Source organism: Zingiber officinale, chromosome 10B (genome assembly GCF_018446385.1).
Source record: "Zingiber officinale cultivar Zhangliang chromosome 10B, Zo_v1.1, whole genome shotgun sequence".
Taxonomy (NCBI): domain Eukaryota; kingdom Viridiplantae; phylum Streptophyta; class Magnoliopsida; order Zingiberales; family Zingiberaceae; genus Zingiber; species Zingiber officinale.
In genome coordinates this window covers 6270198-6292673 of record NC_056005.1, presented here as the reverse complement: position 1 = coordinate 6292673, position 22476 = coordinate 6270198, and positions in this window count along the sequence as shown.

The following is a 22476-nucleotide window of genomic DNA, read 5'->3' as shown; positions in this document are numbered from 1 at the left end:
TATCGGGTTAACCTAAGCTAGGGAAAGAATGTCAAGGAATGTTCAAGGAAGAACATTGGAATTCTTTTTGATGTGTGTCAAAAAGGGGGAGAATTATTGGAGAGCCCAAGTTAGGTTATTGGGTTAACCTAAGGGGAGAATGTCCAGAGAATGTTCAAGGAAAGAACATTGGACATTGGAAGATGATTGAAAACCTAAGTTAGGTTATCGGGTTAACCTAACTTGATTATGGTTTTGTCAAACATCAAAAAGGGGGAGATTGTTGGTGCAACCTTAGGTCAAGGTTGACCTGGTTGACCCGACTCGAGTTGACGTGACTCGAGTTGTATTTTGATGTTTGACTTGGGAAGATTGTCGGTGCAACCTTAGGTCAAGGTTGACCTAGTTGTGTTGCATGTTGATGTTTGACACTCGTGAGAGAGTTCTATTCTTGATGTGGGACAAGAATAGATGTTTGGGAGATTATTGGTGCAACCGTAGGTCAGGGTTGACCTGGTTGACCTGATTCGGGAAAAGTCCAAGTATGGAGACTTGGCACGGAAAAGTCCAAGCAGGGAGCTTGGCACGCGAAAAGTCCAAGTATGGAGACTTGGCACTGGAAAAGTCCAAGTATGGAGACTTGGCACTGGAAAAGTCCAAGTATGGAGACTTGGCACTGGAAAAGTCCAAGTATGGAGACTTGGCACGGGGAAAGTCCTGGTGAGTGAAGCCAGGCAGTGGGAAAGTCCTAACTGGGATGTTAGGCAGTTGGAAAGTCCTGGTGAGTAAAGCCGGGCAAGGGAAAATCCAGATGGATCAGGGATGATCGGACTTCTGGTGTTGGAAAGTCCAAGTAGGTCAAAGGGATTGACCGGACACTTGGCAGGGAGTTCTAGCAGGTCAAGGAGGTGACCAGATGCTAGGAATGAAGTACCAACATGTCGAGGTTGACCGAATGTTGGTTTGGAAGGTTTGGGACTTGGTTTGGGCAAAAACCAAGTCACTAGTTATCTGATCGGTCTGGTGACCGATCAGTAACCGATCAGTGTGCTACTGATCGGTATCTGATCGGTCTGTGGACCGATCAGGAGCTTCCCTGATCGGTCAGGCCATGTCCTGATCGGTCTGGGGACCGATCAGGAGACGATGTCGCGGAAGCACAGCCAGAGTTGGGATCGGTCTGTGGACCGATCCAGCTGTAGCCTGATCGGTCCACAGACCGATCAGAGTACGCACAGAAGGTTCTGTGCACTAACTGATCGGTCTGGGGACCGATCAGCACAGGGCCTGATCGGTCCGTAGACCGATCAGGGTTCTAGCCGTTGCGACGCAACGGCTAGTTTCTTCGCTGTCTTCTTCGCAGGTATAAAGGGGTCGAGGGCTGCTGCTGCGCGACAACTTCTTCCTCTTCTCTTCTGCTACAGAGCTGCTGTTCTGGTGCTTGAGCTTTGTTGAGCTCTTCTTCGCAAGCTTCGCGTGAGCTTCTCGACTGGGATATCCTGCTGTTGTAGGTGTTCTGAGGAGCTGCTGCTTCAACGAAATCCAGTCGGCGAGGAGGCAAGAAAACCTGTGTTCTTTTTACATTCATTGTTCTTGTCTTCTTGTATTTCTTGTTGTATTCCTTTCTTGCTGTTGCAAGAATATTGTGGCGAGGTTTCTCCACCCACAAGGAGTATATTGTATTAGCCGGTTCTCCGAGGACTCATCCACCGACGGATTGACTGGACTCGTCCACCTTACGGACACGCCGAGGAGTAGGAGCCCTAATCTCTGAACCTCGTTACATCGACGCGTTGAGGTTTGATCTTCTTGTTTTCGTTTCCTTGTTTGTTTTTCCGCTGCGCTAACGAATTGTAGGAAGAAAAACGAGCGATTTGGGGCGGCTATTCACACCCCCCCCTCTCTAGCCGAGTACGAACGATCCCAACAATTTGTAGGGGTGAAGTTTTGATCTCCCACTAACCCCCCTGTTGATGCAATTATCCCTGGGTCAAAGATAACCAGTTTGGCTCAAACTTGAATTTTGATGTTTGACAATATATAGAGATTATAGGTGTAATTGTCCATTAGGGAGAATGTTGGTACAAGTCTCCTTTAGTTAAAGGTTGACTAGTTTAAAGTGAGAGGGCAGTCAAGTAGGTCAAGGTTAACTGGATACTTGATTTAAAAAGTCCTAATTGTAGGTTGGGCCACCCGATGGTTGATAGAAGAAGAAAACTAAGTGAATCAATATTGACCAGACACTTAGTGACGAGAAGTCCCGATGAGTGAAGCCAGACAATGAAGAAAGTCTTGGTGATTGAAGCCGGACAGATCGAAAGTTCTGATGAGTGAAGTCAGACAATTGAGAAAGTCCTAATGAGTAAAACCAGACAGTTGAGAAAGTCCTAGTGAGTAAAGCCAGATAGTTGGGAAAGTCTGAATGAGTGAAGCTAGGCAGTTAGGAAACTCTGGTGAGTGAAGCCAGGTGAGAAAATCCTAATGAGTGAAATTAGGTAGTGAAAAGTCCTGGTGAGTGAAACCAGACATTGAAAAATCCAGGTGGGTCAAAAGTTGATTGGACACTTGGTATTTGGAAGTCTAAGTAGGTCGTGGAGGACCAAACACTTTGCACGAGGAGAAAAGTTTAAGTCAAAGGATTGATTGGGCACTTAGTGGAGAAGTCCCAGCAGGTCAAGGGTGACCTAATACTAGGCAATGAGAAGTCCCAACAGGTCACGATTGACCGGATGTTGGGCAAGGAATCATAAGACTCAGGTTTAAGAGCTAGGGTTGTCAAATCGATTAGGACAATTGATTTAACAGAGCTTAAGCAATTAAGCTCCATCTTAATCACTTAAGGCTCAAAATTGTGATAATAGAAAGCTGCTGAATCACTTAGGGTAAGCGATTCAGCAAGCCTTAGGCAATTAAGGTGATTGCTTAAGATCCTTTCTGTAAAGAAATAGAAAGGTCTTGAAGTGATTACCTTACTCGTTTTAGCTATGGTAATTAAGCAAGGCAGCTTAATCGGTTACGACCTTTCTCACGATCGAGAAGAAGGGAGCGGAATCGATCAAACAATCAATTCTACCCCTCTTAAGCAATTACCCGTGATTGGTAATCACTTAAGGTTTGGAAAAATATCCATTATGAAGATTCTGAGCAGATTATTGGCATGGCAATCGCTTAAGAGATTCTTAAGCGATTAAGGTGCCAAAGGTAACCCTAAAAAAGAGTTTTTGTGGCCATTCTCCATAAAGCTTTCAATATCAGTTCTTGAGATTTGGAGGAGACAAGTGCTGCTGCATTTCTCACCTTCAAGAGGCATTCTAAAGCAAGAAAAGCTTAAGCAAATCAAGATTCAAAGTGCTAAGTCGTGTTTCGATTTATATTTACATTTGTTTCCTTGTTTCGAGTTGTAGTCTTATTTTTGAGCTTGTACGAGATTTCTCCACCTCTGGATTATTTTTGTGAAGGAGCTCGTGTGAGAGAGAGTTGAATCCTTAGATTAATCACCTCAAAGAGATGAATATCAAGTAAACACAAGGAATTAACATTGCTTCTAAGTTTCTGATGCGCAATCAAGAAGATTAAGAAATCGAAACGAGCTATTCACCCCTCCCCTCCCCCTCTAGCTCCCTTTGGTCTAAAAAAATGGTATCAGAGTAAGACTGCTCTTCACTGGACTCATCGCCGAACATGTCAATGAGCTAGAGAAAGAAGAAGAAATTGAAGCCCTAAAGTCAACAAGTCAAAGATTATTATCGAGGGAGATTAACTTCAAGATGGATTTTCGAGATTGACTCGGATATGATACTAGAGCACCTCCATTGTTCATATCGGCAAGCTTCGGTCTTTGGAAATCAAGGATCAAATATTTCTTGAGGATGAAGATAGAGCAATAATTTGCTCTAATGGAGGGGTTTCAAGCTCTAACAGATGACAAAGGAAAAATAAGAAGAGGAATTGGAGCAAGGAACAAAATCAAGAGATGTAAGGCTAACGACAAAGTAACCAAATTATTGGTTAATTTATTGTCTAGCAGCATTTTGAGTAAGCTCGGAGAATATCAAGATATCAAGGAGCTATGGAACAAATTGGTGAAGCTCCATGAAGATCCATCCTCAATGGAGTGCAACAACAAAGGAGAGGGAAACTCTTTATTTCATGTGCATGAGGATTTGGAGGTTTAGAGATGCTCAACATCCAAGGATGAGAAAATTGAATAACCATCCACCTCAAGAATTGAGTGGGAGTGTAGATCATTGATGTCGGATCAAGAAAAAGCCCCAATTTCCGGATAGAACGAGGAAGATGGTGCCACTTCTACAAGTCAAGAAGGATCAAATGGAGGATCAGATGTCACTCCTACACGCAAAGGTATAACAATTTCAAGTTGTAAAAATAAAGATCATATTATTTATTTTGAGTGTAGGAAAAGAGGATACTACAAGAGTAAGTGTCCTAATTTGGTCAAAAAGAAGATCTTAGTGGCACCTAGGATGAAGGAAAAATCAAAGGAGGCCGGCCTTGTGATACGAAAAAGTAGCACATTGTGTGTTTCACATGTAATCAAAAGGGACACTATCGAAATCAATGTCCAAGGGGGAGGAGATCGACCAAAAGCCGAGAAGGAAGCTCAATTCAAGGGGAAGCTCTTAAAAGCAAACTCAAGTATCATTTATTGATGCAATTCCTTTAAAAAGAGATAAAAAAACATGCTAAAAATAATGCTTATTATTTTAATATCATTTATCATGGAAATAGGTAGCGTTAAAGGAAATTATGTAGCATGATAGCATATCATGCTAGAGTAACTCTACCTAAAGATAGAAAGGTAGAAAGTGTTTTAGACAAGAAATCTAAGAAAAATAGATATTTGCCTAAAAAGAAAAATGTCTAAAGATTTAAGGAAAAATCTAAATTTAAGGACTTAAGGAAAGAAAATCAAGTCGTCAAGACTTGATAAATTAGAGAGGACTCTAATTTATCATCTTATTTGTCAAAAGTAATTATATATTCAAATTTACTTACGTTCTCTTTCATTCCTTCCGGATTTGGGGGGAACAAAATAAAATAATTGAAAAAAATTCTCATCTTTTTCCATCTAAATGTTACTTGATAAATCAGCAAATTCATTTTCTTGTTGTTGTCTTATTTTCATCCAATCAAATATACTAATCTTGTTTGAGAACGGGAGAGATGACTCGCAAGATAAGTGGCTCGGATGCTGATTGGAAGAAGATTTTTGATCAAAGAAAAGGCAACGAATGGGAGTAAAAATCCTCTTTGTATATGCTCAAAAGAGCAAACAAAACGTTACACTACTACAAAATGAGCCTAAGGTATCACTTTGGAAGCAACATAATAAATTGTTGCTATATATCAAATTTTAGAAAAAACATACAACACTTACAAATAAGTGTTGCATTATAATTAAAATACAACACATTATTTAGTAGAGTTGCCTTTGTTATTAGTAAAGGCAACACTTTTGTAGAACTGTTGCAATTGATGAATGGCGCGCATGGGATTATTTTTTGCCAAATAACTCTCGCGAACCGCCTGCCATTGTGAACAAAATACTAGCGAACTCCCTTTAATTTTGCGAGCTCACTCACAAAACCTAAACCGGACCTCCCTCACACCAACTCCTCTAATTTCGCGATCTCGCTCACAAAACCTAAATCGTGAGTTCCTCCCCTCCCTCCACCGAACTTCTCTCCCGCTAACCCTAATCTCGCAACCTCCTCACTCTGTCTTTGCCGAACATCTCCGACGACGCCCTCTCCGCGAACTTAACATCTTCACCGGACTCCTTTTTTGGTTCTCTTGCAATCACTGTCTTTCTAAGGTTAGATCTTCACTTATTTGCTTTTATTTTTCTTGTATTTTATTTCCGTTGAACACCTTGGACCGCTGCCAAGGGTATTATGTTTTTGCAGCTCCCTCAAGCTTTTTTTCTCCCAATCCTTGTTCTTCTTGTATTATTTTTCTTGTATTATGTTGTCTTTCTTCTAAGGTTGGATCTATTATTCTAAGCTTTACAAAATGAGTTATGCAAAATGAAACCACAACTTTAGATTGAACACTGATGAGGTATTTGATTCAATTTCATGATCATATCACTACTAGAAATAAAGCCTATAACGATACTTTCTTGGTGACACTCATTAGAAAATGTAGTTATAAATATTTTATAAAGACACTCATTCATTTTAAAAATAAAATGCCAGATTAGACTATTTACACAGACATATTTTATAAATGTCATAAATATTGATTACTTTTTATTTCCATTAACCTAACTTCTCCTCCTGTACTCGTTTCCTCTCCGATCCGCAGCCACCCCTTTTCCTCTCAACATCGCCTCCACATCTCTCCACAGCCGGCCCTTTTTCTCTCCCATTAACCTAGCTTCCTCCTCCCGTACTCGTTTCCTCTCCGATCCGCAGCCACGACCTTTTCCTCTCAACATCGCCTCCACATCTCTCCACAGCCGGCCCTTTTTCTCTCCCATTAACCTAACTTCCTCCTTCCGTACTCGTTTCCTCTCCGATCCGCAGCCACCCCTTTTCCTCTCAACATCGCCTCCACATCTCTCCACAGCAGGCCCTTTTTCTCTCCACATCGCAAGCTGCCTTTCCTCCATCACACTTCCTTCCTTCATTTCCCTTGCAGCATCGCATCCACCACCTCCATCGTGCGCCTCCATCTTCACAGCAAGAACCTCCACAGCAAGCAAGGTACTGATACATTCCTTGATCTAAGATGGTCTTAGCTAACCTCTCCCTTGTCACCTGAGGACAACATGCTTTCTTTTCTTTCCATTTTCATCCTGTTAATCTGTTCTGATGATTCCAGAGTCATGCGCTTGTGTGAGTCATGAGCATGTGAACTTAGGTCTTGCATACACTTGGTTTGCTTCTTTGTTAATCATCGCCAGTATTTTCTATTATTTTGTTTCTATTGCTTTCTTAAAAGATTGTGGTACTGTTCAATTACGCGTGATGCAATACATCTTTATCACCAGTTATTAGACAAAGACACAAAACATGAACTAATGTTAAACAAGAGTATGAAGATATTTTTCTACATCTAGTGTCGCTCAAAGCAATTCCAGTTCTATAAGTGGAATGCATCAGGTTTTAAAAGCAATGCTTCCAGTAATTCTTTTATCAATCCAATTCAAGCTGTAAGAACAATCACCCAAACGGTTATATAAGCATATAAAACAGTTTTAAAAATTCAACTTAAACATTCTTAAATGAATTGTAGAAAAAAGAGTTCTATCTATTTATAGTGCATGCTTTCAAGAGAACCTTACAATAGTTTCTTGATGACTTTTTCCAACCTGGCGAGTTGCAACTTCCTACAGTGAGTTTGACAGATTCATGTTCTTATAATAAAGATCTCAAAGCATATCAAGAAAAGTAAGCTGCACCTAGGACATGATAAAAATAAGATACCTTTTGTGTAAGATTTATAAGATTCTTTCATGTTATTATGGTTTACTGAATAATTTTATTAACTTTCAAAAATAGTCATTGCTGCAATCTAAACTAACTTTTACTCCATGTTTTTTTGGTATCTTTTACAGCCTTTTATGCCTATTACAAAATTGTTTCAGTTACTGGATGTATATGGTATCTTTTACTGCACTCTATTATTTGTTCTTATTTTCTAGATAACTCATGCAATCTAAACTAAGGCATTTTAATATCTCATTTTGCTATCATGAATACCTTTGAAAGTCTTCATCTGTTAGTATCACATCATTGATGTTTCATTGTCAATATTTATTTATTTATATTTTTCTATGTCCATAGTACATCCAAAAGAAGTAAACTATATTTTTTGTTGCTTGATCTTCCACGCTTTTTTGTGGTTCTCATTTCTGTTGATTGATCTTCAACGTTTTTTGATCTTCCACGTTTTTTTGTGGTTCTCATTTCTGTTGATTTATCTGCAACGTTTTTTGATCTTCCATGTTTTTTTGTGGTTCTCATCTCTGTTGTTGATTTTTAAGACAAGCAAAAAATTTGTTTAGTTGCCTTTGTAAATATATAGTTGCCTTTGCTCCATATGAGAAAATCACGTTTAGTTCTGTGGAGAAAATTTCTGTTGTTTATTTCTCATTTCTGGTAACTTCATATTCCTTTGAGAAAATTTTTGTTGTTTAGTCCTTTGTGATGCTACATAATTAAATCTCTATTCTTACTTTTATTGTCCACATTGTGATGCTTTTCTTGTAGGCAGCAAGCATTTTGGATAGCTAAGCAGCTATTACAGTTGGGAATGGGAATGGGTGTTACATTTTGGATACCTATGTAATTTTATTAAGGCTGCAAGCAAAGAGTTTGTATTGTTAACTTTTTGTAAATGTATAGTTGCTATTTTTTGGGGGAATTTATGAATGTATTAATTGGTGGCTTTTGTATAGTACTTTCGTTGGCTATATATATATTTGTAGATGACAGTTGTTGGGTTTTTGTAAAATTCTTAAACAGAATATAATGTGATATAACTTTTGTAATATAATGATCATATTTAGAATAATCTATTTTATACAAATGTGTTTGATTGGATAATATAATTGCATTATCAATAATATATTGGTGAAAAAAATAAGTGTTACTATTAATGGATAAAAGTGTTACATTTAAAAAAATAAAACACAAATATAAGTGTTGCATATGTATCAATAAGTGATGCGTTTAAGAGGTGAAATTTTTAATAAAAAGTGATGCATTTAATTAAAAAAGTGTTGCATTATTGGGTTAAAAATTGTAAAAAGTGTTGCTATTAATAGTCAAAAGTGTTGCAATTGTCTAAGAGTAACAAAAGAATAATTGTTGCTGTTGGAAGAAAAAAGTGTTGCATATAGAGAAGTGTTGCCTTTGCTATGTATCGCGACAGTTTAAGAAAGTGTTACATAAAATAACAAAAGCGTTGCGTTATATCTAACATGACAGGACCTGATAAGATAGAATGAAAAGTGTTATCTTAGGTATAATACAACATTTATATGACCAAAAACAACACTTTTGGGGTGATATCTTAGCCTCAATTTGTAGTAGTGTTAGTGCCAAAAACTAGGGAAAGGGTCCCTGGCGAAGACCCTTTGACTCTCAAGTCAGTATAGTGACAGAGTGGAAAATGGAGAGATGAATAGTAAAAGCTCACATGTAGATAAGACTACTGTAAAAGTGTACCTTGCCAACAGAGAAGACTCCTTATATACCATCTCTCATAATCTCCGTAATCATAAGGTGACAAAAAATATCGGATGTTAGAAACTGTTAACTAAGGGTATATGTACCGCCTAGGAGGCGTATAGTCACCGTCCGAGGAATCTACCGACATATTGAGAGTGGGAAGCTGGATCTCTTGAATCCAACCTGCAGTCATATGGTCGACCACATCTATAGTAGACTGGCTATCCCTTAAACCCGATTGACTCATGGCCGATCAAATATATAATAAATGTCTTGGCATAAGCATGGAACATTGAGCTCCTTAGGTCCGACCTGCTACTAGGCCGGTCATCCTTGTATTAAGGACCTTAGCACTAGGCGAGGAGCCAAGCCCTATCAAGAGTGATCCTTTGACTGTCACTTTCCCTTAACTTAGACGACCACCACTTCACTTTAATTTTAACTACCACGTCATACTTAGATCGGCTTACCATTAACATCTGGAAATTTCTGCATGTTTTTTTTTTCAACCTTTGGATTAAATGATTCATCTATTTCCTATATTGTTACCATTATCAGCAACAGTTGAAATATTGACTGTGGTTGGGAACTATATTTTAATTTTCCTTTTTTTACTCAAATATAGGAATATTAAGTTGCTTTTAAAGATGGGGAAAATCCCTTTTTGCCTTTTCGGATAAGTAGAGCTTCGAGCCATTTTTCTTTGTTCTTAAAAGCTCGATCAGCCAGCAAAACATCAGGAAATGTCCTTGTTTATCTCAATGTTTATGACTTGACATCTATAAATGGTTATATGTACCTTGACGTCCGCTAGAGGGGGGTGAATAGCGGCTCACCTAAATCGTTCGCTTCCTACGTTGTTAGCTTGCGCAGCGGAATAATACAAAAATAAACAAGCTAAACAAAATACAAGACAAGAAAGAATGCAAACCAAGCTACACAATCATTTACGTGGTTCGGAGATAAAGCTCCTACTCCACGGCGTGTCCGTAAGGTGGACGATCCCTATCCGTCGGTGGATTACTCCCCGAAAGACCTCCGGCTAGCTCAAACTCCTTGTGGGTGGAGAAACCTCACCACAAACTCACCAAGACCTCTTGGACACAAGGAAAACTCTTGAGCACTTGTAGACTACTAATTAGACCTTAACCAAGTCTAATTTCGTCAACTCAAACCAAGCTCCCAAGCTTTGGTTTTATAGCCCGCGGGTTGAAAACCCCGCCTACCAGTCGACTGCCCTCTGTGGAAATTCGACCGTTACACCCCAACGGCTCGATTTCACACATTCTGTTCGCTGCCAGTCGACTGCCCCAGTCGACTGCTAAAACATGCAGTCGACTGCTACAGTACTGCTACAGTAGCGCTACAGTAACGCTACAGTACTGCTACAGTAAACCCTAATTCTTATATTTTACTCCGAGTACAATCTCTCAGCACTCGTCCCTGCCCGACCAACCTAGACCTAGCCTTCTAGCCTCCTCCATCAGCCTTGCGTCCCTCGGATGCCTCCCCATCCTTCACGTCTTGCCTTCTGGAGCTTCCATCGGCCTTGTCATTGTTGTCGGGTCTTCCTTTGCCAAGAGGTCGCGCCTCCGGGACTTCATCCATTGCCAAGTTACACTTGGACTTACGTTGCCAAGACTACATGCTTGGACTTACACCGCCAAGACTCATCCTTGGACTTTCCTCCTTTGCCAAGATCACACTTGGACTTCCTTGTTGTACCTGTATCCTGCACACTCACAATGCATATCAAATACAACAATAAAACTAACTTAAACCTTTGCCCAAACATCAAAACCTAGGGTCACTAGATTGCTCCAACAATCTCCCCCTTTTTGATGTTTGGCAAACCGTTTAAGTTAGGGAAATAATATATCAATAATAATGCAAATAAACATGCAATCTACACATGCATAAATCATGGAACCTAATCCTAGGCTCCCCCTTCACCTAAGCTCCCCCTTGAGTTAGGATTTATTGCAGAGGTAAACTTCTCCCCCTTCACCTAAGCTCCCCCTTGAGTTAGGATTTCTTGCAAAGGTATGTAGGTTTCCCACTTAAACCTAAATTTCTCCCCCTTTGCCATACATCAAAAAGAGCTCCAACAATATCCCAATTATCGGACTCTTTGACCTCTAATGACCATAGACATCATGTATTAATTTCCCATAAGATTACATACATGTTCACCTCTCTTTTAGTCATTTTCTAGTGCTGAAAAATAATTTTAGACCGTATCAGTCGACTGTAAGAAGTACCAGTCGACTGTCCCCATGAAAACGAGCTTACAGAGACGCTCGTGAACAGTGTTACCAGTCGACTGGTAACTGTACCAGTCGACTGGTACACTATTTATGAAAAAATCAGCCTTTTCTGGCTAACTTCAGAAATGCGCCAGAAATTCCACAGACCTCCAAAAATCCCAAAATTTTGTGGAGAGGTCTATTATATCAATATCTACTTGGGAAAAATATATATAAAAATATATCTATCACCAATCCCAAGATTGACACAAAACACAAAACTAGCTAAAAAGTTCAATTGAACATTGACCTAAAGTCCTAGTTTTGGCTTCCTCTTGATGTATTTGCCCATACTAAACCATAATGCATCACTAGCATTAGTTTATATGACATCTATATATCAAAAATTAATTTTCATGCAATATGAACCCAATTCATATTTCTATGCATGAAACTCAACTCAATTGTGCCAACCCACTATGTTAGAGACTTAAGTCCGTCTCCTAACCACTTGGCACATTTGATAACCCATCTACCATGGGTCCCAAAGGATCTTCCTAACCTTAGGAATCTTAACCTTAGTCACCTCCCTTGGTGACTCATCCACTATAGCTAGGTCACTTCGATGCACCTCGGGTGACACTTGGCCTACTAAACTCACCTTCTTAACCTTAGACACCTTGTCTTTGATTAATTTCTTCTTGTCCTTAATCTTGGACACCTCATCCTTGCTATAATTTTCTGCTACCCTAGCATATTCCTTCTTATTGGCCTTGGATGACTCTCCCTTGTCCTTGGCAACACCTCCTATACCAATGTCATGTGCTACCTTAACATTTGACGTCCTTTTGGTCTTGGAAAAGATTTTTATGTTTTAAAGGAGTAACTCCCCCTAAAAACATGGTTAAACTTCTATCATTGCACCAACAATGACTTGGGGTTCCTAAATAATTAGGAAAGCCAAAACTTAAAGTTTTGAGGTTAAAAATTCAATAATGAAACTAACCTCAACCGAAACTTCACTTTGGTTTTTCTTAACCAAACCATACTTGTTTTCATCATAAAAACTCATGTAGACATTATTTAGAGTATACTTTATCAAGGAAAAATAGTTTTCTATGAAAATACTTCCTATTTTCAAAGATTGACACAAATTTGAAAACTCTTGAAAATTTCAATGTTTTCTCCTAGTTTGTGTCTAACTTTCCAATGATGATTATTATCAAAAGATAGTCTTCACCAAGGTTTTTCAAAAGTATTTTGAAATCATTTTTAAAACCAATATCCAACCACGTTCTTTGAGCTCAATGCACATGACTTGTACATTAGATTTCCCAATGATTGGAAGACACATAACTATGTGTTTTGATGAACCTAAAACTCAACAAGATGCACTAGATCAACATCTTGAGTTTAGTTCACCATCTTAACATCTCACTTGTATCTAACGTGTATTAAAACACATACAAGTCACCTTATAGTTCTTTGTGAGATGTATATTTGGTCTTGCCCTAAACTAAAGGATCATGCATCTCTATCTAGACATTGTAAAAATCATGATCATCCATCTAGGATGCCACTTGATATAATCCCTCTTGTTGGGATATTTACCATTTATAATAGATGTCATTTGTCCTTAAATAACAAGGGAATTAAAGTAATGCATGATGTTACATGACATACATCAAAATAAGCAATTTTCAAAATGAAAAGCAAGCTATAGCTACATGATGTATGTATGACATGACATGGTATTTTTGTATTTTTCATAATAAAATATGAATGCTAAATATAAATATGATGTCATGACATATGATAGGCAAACAAAACATGACAAGTTAGCATAAATAAAATTTACCTAGATTACCTATCTAAGTATTCTTAACCCTAGCTAACTCAAAATTTAACCCTAAATTGCCCATGATTTTCCATGAAAATGCCAAAATCCAATTTTGACATTTATTTTTCCTTTCTAAATTTGTGCCATTTTAACTTAAACAAATTTCTCAAAGTATGGTACATTTTACTCTTTCCAAGAGTAAATGAAATCAAATTAAAACTTAGATTTGCCTTTTACCTTTTAAGAAAATATCAAAACCCCAACTTGGCATTTCTTATCCTTTTCTAAATGTGTCAATTTAAATTAAGTTCAAAACCTCAAAGTTTGACACATTTCACTCTTCCAAAGAGTGAACATCTTACATTATGACCTAGATTTTTCTTTAATTACTCTAAGAAGATACCAAAATCCCAATTTGGTATTTCTTATGTTTTTCCACATTGTGCCAATTTAATTCAAACATAATTCCTTAAGATTTGCCACATGTTACTCTTTTCCAAGAGTGACAATTTGGATTAAGGTTTACATTTCCCTTAATTCTATAAGAAAATGTCGAATTCTAAATTTGGCATCACTTTTGCTTCTCTCTAGTGTGTCAATTTAAATTAGATTTAACTCCTCAAATTTTGACACATTTTACTCTTTCAAAGAGTAACACTTATCATCCTTTTCATTTTCAAAGGTTAACAATCACTTTGAAAATGCTCTCAAGTGTCAACTTTCCCAATGTTGGGTTAACTACCTTTCCAATTGGAGTTGACACTCTCTAAACTCATCTAGGGTGTAGAGAATATGTTCCTAGGAACCCAATACCTATTGGTGCTCCTTGGATGCTCTAGGTACTCACTAGGGATGACTTCCCTAGATACCTTCCTAACGACCTTTCTTGGCTTCTTAGAAGCCTTGGTCACTTCCACTAGGTCACTTCTAGGGTTAACTCCCTTTGTAACCTTATTTGTGACTTTATTAGGTCTTTTTGGAGCCTTAGTCACATTGGTCTTGCCAAAAATACTCTTAGGGATTCCTTCCCTAGTATCTTTAACTTGACCTCTAAACCTAGGGTTGGTCCCATAACTATATGGAACCCTATGAAAAGAAGTCACATCCTTCTTGGCTTTAGGTTTGTATCCCAAACCTCTATAGCCATTGGATGGCTCTTGTCTAGCTTTTCTTAGGTTATGCTCATTTTGACCCCTAAGAATATTTTCCATTCTTGTTAAGGTCCTTTCTAAATTATCAAGTCTTGTCCTCAAGACTTGATTTTCTCCTCATAAATCTCTAGATTTTGGTTTTTCATTGAATCCTTGAGCATTTCTATTTTTAGGCATATATCTAAAATCCTTGGTGTTATTGCCTAAGTTGTTATTTACCTTCCTAACCTTAGGTGTGGTAAATCTAGCATAAGGAGGAATATATTTATCCTTAAGGTTATCATGCCTCCTATTCTCATGATAAATAGCATTAAGATGATAAGAGTTATTTCTAGCATGCTTTTTATCATATGTCAACGGAATGGATTCATTAAATGATACCTTGGTTTTTACCTTGGAAGCTCCCTTCTTCTCCCACTTCTTCAAGTGCGCCAATTTCTTGAGTTCTCCTCTCCTTGGGCACTTTGTGTGGTAGTGACCCCACTCACCACATGTAAAGCACCTAATGTGCTTCTTCTCCATCTTCTTCTTCCTACAACTCACATTAGTTTCTAAATTAACTTTAGTGAGTTTAGGGTTTACCTTCTTGAGCGAAGGACACCTACTCTTGTAGTGCCCCATCTTACCACACTCAAAACATTTGATGTGGTCGTTTGTGCTCTTCTTGGTAGTTGAACTAGAGGGTTGAACTTCCAAGATCTCCTCTTCCTCGGATTTCTCTTCTTCCTCTTCACTTGAAGATGTGGACTCTTCCACTTCTTCATCTCTTGAGGATGTGGAAGATCTCTCCTCTTCCACCTCTTCCTTCTCTTTCTCTTCCTCCTCTTCCTTTTCCTCCTCGAATGTTGACCTCTTGTCAACATCGGATTGGTCCTTCTCTTCTTGGACCAATGAGCCATTTTCCTTGGGCTCTTCCACTTCTTGGATTTTTATAGGGTCTTCATGATAGGCAATGATCTTTTTCCAAAGATCACTTGCATTTGTGGTTTCACCTACACTCAACAAAATATTAGAAGGTAGTAAATTATTCAAAATTCTCGTTACCTCCTTGTCTGCCTCCGATTGCTCTCGTTGCTCTTCGGTCCAATGCCGAGGTCGGAGGCGTTTACCCTTCTTGTCCGTAGGAGCTTCAAATGGGTCACTCAAGACAACCCATTGGTTCCAATCCATTTGGAACCATGTCTCTAACCGCTTCCTCCAATAATTGAAGTCTTCTTTGTCGTACGGAGGTGGAATTCGGATATCCCATCCGAGTGGTCCTTCGGACTCCATCTTCTTCTTCCTCTAGCTTCTTGCTCTCTTGGCGGTTAGTCCGTAGAAGAGCGTCCTCGCTCTGATACCAATTATTGGGACCTTGACGTCCGCTAGAGGGGGGGTGAATAGCGGCTCACCCAAATCGTTCGCTTCCTACGTTGTTAGCTTGCGCAGCGGAATAATTCAAAAATAAACAAGCTAAACAAAATACAAGACAAGAAAGAATGCAAACCAAGCTACACGATCATTTACGTGGTTCGGAGATAAATCTCCTACTCCACGGCGTGTCCGTAAGGTGGACGATCCCTATCCATCGGTGGATTACTCCCCGGAAGACCTCCGGCTAGCTCAAACTCCTTGTGGGTGGAGAAACCTCACCACAAACTCACCAAGACCTCTTGGACACAAGGAAAACTCTTGAGCACTTGTAGACTACTAATTAGACCTTAACCAAGTCTAATTTCGTCAACTCAAACCAAGCTCCCAAGCTTTGGTTTTATAGCCCGCGGGTTGAAAACCCCGCCTACCAGTCGACTGCTAAAACATGCATTCGCCTCTGGAAATTCGACCGTTACACCCCAACGGCTCGATTTCACACATTCTCGTCACGCCACCGATCGCTTCAGCCGATCGCACTCGATCGCTAAAACATGCAATGATCACATAAGATCGCACAAGAGCGCCACGGTCGCCATAAGAACTCTACAAGATCTACATAAGACGTTACAGATCGCCACAAGAAACCCTAATTCTTATATTTTACTCCGAGTACAATCTCTCAACACTCGTCCTTGCCCGACCAACCTAGACCTAGCCTTCTAGCCTCCTCCATCAGCCTTGCGTCCCTCGGATGCCTCCCCATCCTTCACGTCTTGCCTTCTGGAGCTTCCATCGGCCTTGTCATTGTTGTCGGGTCTTCCTTTGCCAAGAGGTCGCGCCTCCGGGACTTCATCCATTGCCAAGTTACACTTGGACTTACGTTGCCAAGACTACATGCTTGGACTTACACCGCCAAGACTCATCATTGGACTTTCCTCCTTTGCCAAGATCACACTTGGACTTCCTTGTTGTACCTGTATCCTGCACACTCACAATGCATATCAAATACAACAATAAAACTAACTTAAACCTTTGCCCAAACATCAAAATCTAGGGTCACTAGATTGCTCCAACATTAAGGACCTTAGCACTAGGCGAGGAGCCAAGCCCTATCAAGAGTGATCCTTTGACTTATCACTTTCCCTTAACTTAGACGACCACCGCTTCACTTTAATTTTAACTACCACGTCATACTTAGATCGGCTTACCATTAACATCTGGAAATTTCTGCATGTTTTTTTTTTCAACCTTTGGATTAAATGATTTATCTATTTCCTATATTGTTATCATTATCAGCAACAGTTGAAATATTGACTGTGGTTGGGAACTATATTTTAATTTTCCTTTTTTTCCTCAAATATAGGAATATTAAGCTGCTTTTAAAGATTGGGAAAATCCCTTTTTGCCTTTTCGGATAAGTAGAGCTTCGAGCCATTTTTCTTTGTTCTTAAAAGCTCGATCAGCCAGCAAAACATCAGGAAATGTCCCTGTTTATCTCAATGTTTATGACTTGACATCTATAAATGGTTATATGTACTGGGCGGGCCTTGGGATATTTCACACTGGTGTTGAAGGTACTTTTTTTTGGCTTATACCATTGAAAGAACATTGGGAATGCATTAGTCTTTATATAAGTTGCTTATAGTCAAATTATGAATGGGAAAAATTTCTTGAACTATCTAATAGACTCTTAATCTGCCTAAATATTTATATTTTTCCTCCTTTAATGTGAGAACATGGTAGAGGTCCAGTTCCTGTTCTGTAAATTGTAATTGAACATGAAAAAGACAGCTGTTTCTAGAAGGAAAGTTTGTCATATTGCAGATCACAGAAGATGACAGTCTATTATTCTCTATGCTCTGACTCGCATAAATTTGCAAGGCTTGGCAAATCAACTGGACAAAGGCTCGTTATTCTTTTCTCTTTTTCATGGTTTGCCCACTAGAATAGAGTTTTGAAGCATTGATCATTGTGCATTTATCCTCGGCCGTCAAGGTCAACCTGTTGAATTTCTGTCACTGAAACACTTACTGTTCTATCAAGGATTTATGCTCCCAAAAGTAAATAATTATGTTGATGGGCTTTCTAAAGAAGCATCCTGAAAATTGTCTTTGTTTATGTTTTTTGTCCACTTCGTATTGGTCTTTTGCATAGTTAATGAGCTTAGCTGATTCGCTTAAAGCATTTTAAAGAAATGACACATGAAGTTGAATTTTTCTCTTTTTGAAATGTTTGAAACAACTGAAATTCAAAGTTGGGTAGATAATTTAATTAACCTTTAGGTATCCATGAAGCATTCAACCATTGGCCATTCGAAGTTGAATAAAACACTCTTTATTCTCTTCTTAGCGACCTAATATATACAGAGAATAAATAGTTTTCCAATATCATCTATGAACACTATTCATATTTTTCTAAACACTTATCAAAAAATAATTTCTTAAACAGTTTGCTCATTTTACAAAACACATTGTCAAAAGTATTTTTAAGATTTTTTTAGAAAAGCAATCAATAATTTAAAACCAATTTTTGCAAAACATTGGCAATAAATTTTCAAAAGAAAATAATTTTTAAATTTGAAAACATTGAATTTCTTTCTTTGGAAGAAACTTTAAAGATTATATTTCTCTATTAATCATAATTGATGCATAACAGAATAAATATTGAATTTTTAAACACTATCCAAATGAGACTTTGAGCAAAAATTTAAACCAACAAACAATTAAACAAAGCAAAGCAATGTAGGTAAAATGGGGGTAAACAAAGTAGAACATGCATAATTGAAAATAAGTACCTAAAGTTAACATCAAGTTAAATCAAACAAGATAAATATCCAAGTCAAATATCAGTCAAACATCCATATAACATAATTTTTAATCATCAGAAGGAGGGTGCTAGTTCATATGCCAGGATCTAAGCAAGTCCATCATCTCCATATGTCTAATCTGTTGCTGCTCCTCCATACGCTGAAATCCCTTAGTAACGGACTCCTCTAGTATAGTAACTCTATCCTCTAAGGTGAGAGAAGCCGAAGATGATGACAATTGTGGCAGATCTGTATCTTTTTCTAGCATCTCCTCCTCATCTAGGACATGAGGTTGTTCCCTATGCTTCCAGACTACGACTCTATCTATGATTTCCATCTTAGCTAGGGAAAACTGTCTGAGTCCTATTTTATCAAAATTTGATCGGCAATTTACCAAAAGGCGTATAAAGGTTAATGTATTTACCAAAAAGCGTATCACGGTTTTGTAATTACCAAAAGACGGAGTTTACCAAAGTCAATTCCCAGATTAACCCTCTGGCTAACCTGGCAACCGCCTTTTTCAAACACATTTTTCCAAGCATCCAAGCCGAAAGTAGAATAGAAAAATAATTTGTGGTTCGGATACACGTCTTCTCACCGTCTCTCTCCCTTCATCCCTCTGTGTGGTGTTATAAACTTGAAAGAAAAAAAAATATATGAACCCTGCGCTTGCCATTACTGCTCGTGGCGGTTGGCGATTGCAATAGACGAGTTAGGTTTATGGCATAATTGCGTAAGAGTTGCTAGAGGAGACGAAGGACAAATTAAGTTAAGAAGGTCAGCCGAGAAGGACAAACTTCTTGCAAGAGGGAAATTAGTAGAAGCACACATTTAAAGATTTAGACATGTATGTATGAATTTTTTTACTGTAAAATAGGCTAGTGAAGGTAAATAAAAAGTACACCATTTGTGTGTGAAGGGTGGTAGCAAAAAGTGATTTTATGGTTATTTTTGGTTGTGTGGGGAATAATATTCAATAACACCTGAATTATGATGTAATAGAAGACTTAATCGATTTAATTCATGTTAGTTTTTGACGTAAATAGTTAAGTTTGGCTAAAAATTGTTTATTTATGGTTTAAGGTTTAGTCAGTGGTGGACCTAGTTTACAAGAAGTATCTGCTTCAAAAGTGGCCTGATATCATAGATATCAGGCCCAAGGTGGGCCTGATATATATGATATCAGGCCCAATGTGGGCCTGATATATATGATATCAGGCCCTACGTGGGCCTGATATCTATGATATCAGACCCACCTTGGGCCTGATATCGATAATGTGTTATGTGGTTAAAACTTTGCTTTTACATCAGACCTTTCCTAGTTTGAGCAAAATTACAATTTAACTACAGAAAAAGATTATGGAGTTGCAAATTTACTAAAATAGTTTGTAATTTATTTATCAGGGATGATCATATAACTGACGAAATTCTATCTGAGATATGGAATACTCTTGATGCAACTTCTAGCATTGGATATGCGGATAATGTAGGAGAAGTATCCAGAACAAATATTCCATCATCTTCACAGTATAGTTGTGTGCATAACACAAATAGAAATACAAGCAGTAATTTCACATTTGATCTAAATGAAGAAGCTAGTATTCAAGAAGATGAGGTTCTGAACCCGTGTGCAACACTTGTTGATTACTATGAGCCTAGTTGGAGTGAGGAGGAAGGGTATTATAACCGAAATGGAGAGGAAATGCAATGCAATACAGATGTACAAGAATTCTTTGCTGATGATATGCAGATTGAACAATATGAAATATCTCAAAAGCAGTATAGTGACTTAGAGGAGGAGTTCCCAATAGCTGATGATCCATATATTCTAAATTCTCGATTGCTCCAAAGGCCAATTGAAGAGGCAACAGATCAACATGAATTTTTTGTAGGACAGATATTTCAGTCTCGACAAGAGTTCAAGAATCAACTTGTGAAGCATGTCATGGTTAAACATATGAGATATAACCTAGTTGACACTAGGAAAAATAAAGTTAAAACTGTCTGCTTCAATCAACCGTGTAAGTGGAGAGTAGTTGCCAGGGGGGATGTCGAGTTCATTGTTACGAAATATATAAAGGAACACCAATGTGGCACCATTAGGGAAAGTGCTGATCATCAAGCATGCTCTTCATCCTTTGTAGCTTCTTTTGTTGAAGAGCAATTTCTTGCTAATGAACAATACAAGCCAAGTATGATTATAGCAGATATAAAAGCCAGGTTCGGAGTGACCATATCCTACAGAAAAGCTTACATAGCTCGAGAGAAAGCGATGAAGAAAGTTGTTGGAGATTATGATCAAGCATATAGAGATCTTCCACTATATCTGCGTGAGTTAAGAGTAAGGGATCCTGAAACCTATGTTGCACTACACAGGAATGGGGATAATCAGTTCCAACGATGTTTTGGGGGTTTGGAGCTTGTAGGAGAGTATTCAGGTCTTATCTGCGTAAATTAATTGGAATTGATGCCACACACCTAAGAGGCAAATATCCGGGTGTGTTGTTGATGGCTACATCAATAGATGCTAATGACAATGTCCTCCCAGTAGCCTTTGGAATCGCTGAAGTTGAATGTGGGTCTGCATGGGAGTGGTTTCTGGATCATACGAAGAGATTCTTTAATGTTGATCCAGAGTCAATGAGTATAGTATCAGATAGACATCGTGGCATTATAGCAGCAGTTAGGAAAGTCTACCCTACTGCCCATCATGCTTTTTGTTGCCACCACATGTCTTGCAATATGGTAACAGATACTGGCAGTAGGTCAGGTTTAGGGTTGTTTTGGGCAACCTCGAGCAAACACAACACTACAATATGATCTCATAATGCAGTCCATGCTTGAAAAACATCCAGATGCTCATAAGTGGCTTCAGAACATTGACCCTAAAAGATGGGCTAATGCACACTTTAGTGGGAGAAGGTACACAATGCTAACCACCAATTGTGTAGAGAGTTTAAATGCTTTCAAGGAGACGCGTGAACTTCCGATAAACAGGTTAATTGATAATACCCGAAGAAAGGTAGCTCAATGGTTTTGTAACCGTAAGGAGGAAGCGTCGAAATGGTATGTAGCGTTGACACCTCATGCTACCAAAGAAATGCAATCAAGGAGGGAGAAAGCTAGACGATATAAAGTCCACCCCTACTCTCAATCCGAAATGGAAGTAGAGACATGGGGTGCTTCATACATTGTTGATTTGGAGAGGAAATATTGTAACTGTGGGGAGTTTCAAGTTTCAGGATTGCCTTGCTCACATGCAAATGCCGTCATAATTCACCGGAACATGGATACACTCCCATATTGTGAGCATTACTTTCATTCACATAATTGGAAAACGACATACATGGATCGTATTTACCCCTGTCGAAGCAAAGAATTTTGGCCTAGGGGTGTCAACAACATTATAGTGCTATGCCCCCGTAGCCTTGTGCAGCCTGGTAGGCGAAAGAAGGCAAGGATCGAGTCAAAACATAATGGGAAGGTAAAAATCAAATGCAGCAGGTGCAAACAACTGGGCCATAATCGGAGGACCTGTAGAATGCCGCCAGCCCCTGGATCTTGACTGAATTGTAAATTGGAGGAGTTGAGGCATATGTTTTGTATGAAGTACATAAATAGGTTTGTAAGATAAACAGTTGTTAAAAGTGATGTTTCTGTTATATACGTTTATGGAGTATTTAGTTTGTGTTACAGTTTTATGGTAGGTATGAGAAGTGTAAACCATCACCTGTAAGGCAGAAATAATACTTCACATCATATCTCCATTGTGTCAAATAAAAATGCGATACATTTCAATTCAACAGGAAGGGGTTCGTAATTTCAAAGTCACATTAATATGTAGTGAAATACAGATGTGTTAAAACATGCACAAAGGGAGTGTAGTAATCCATTCCATAGG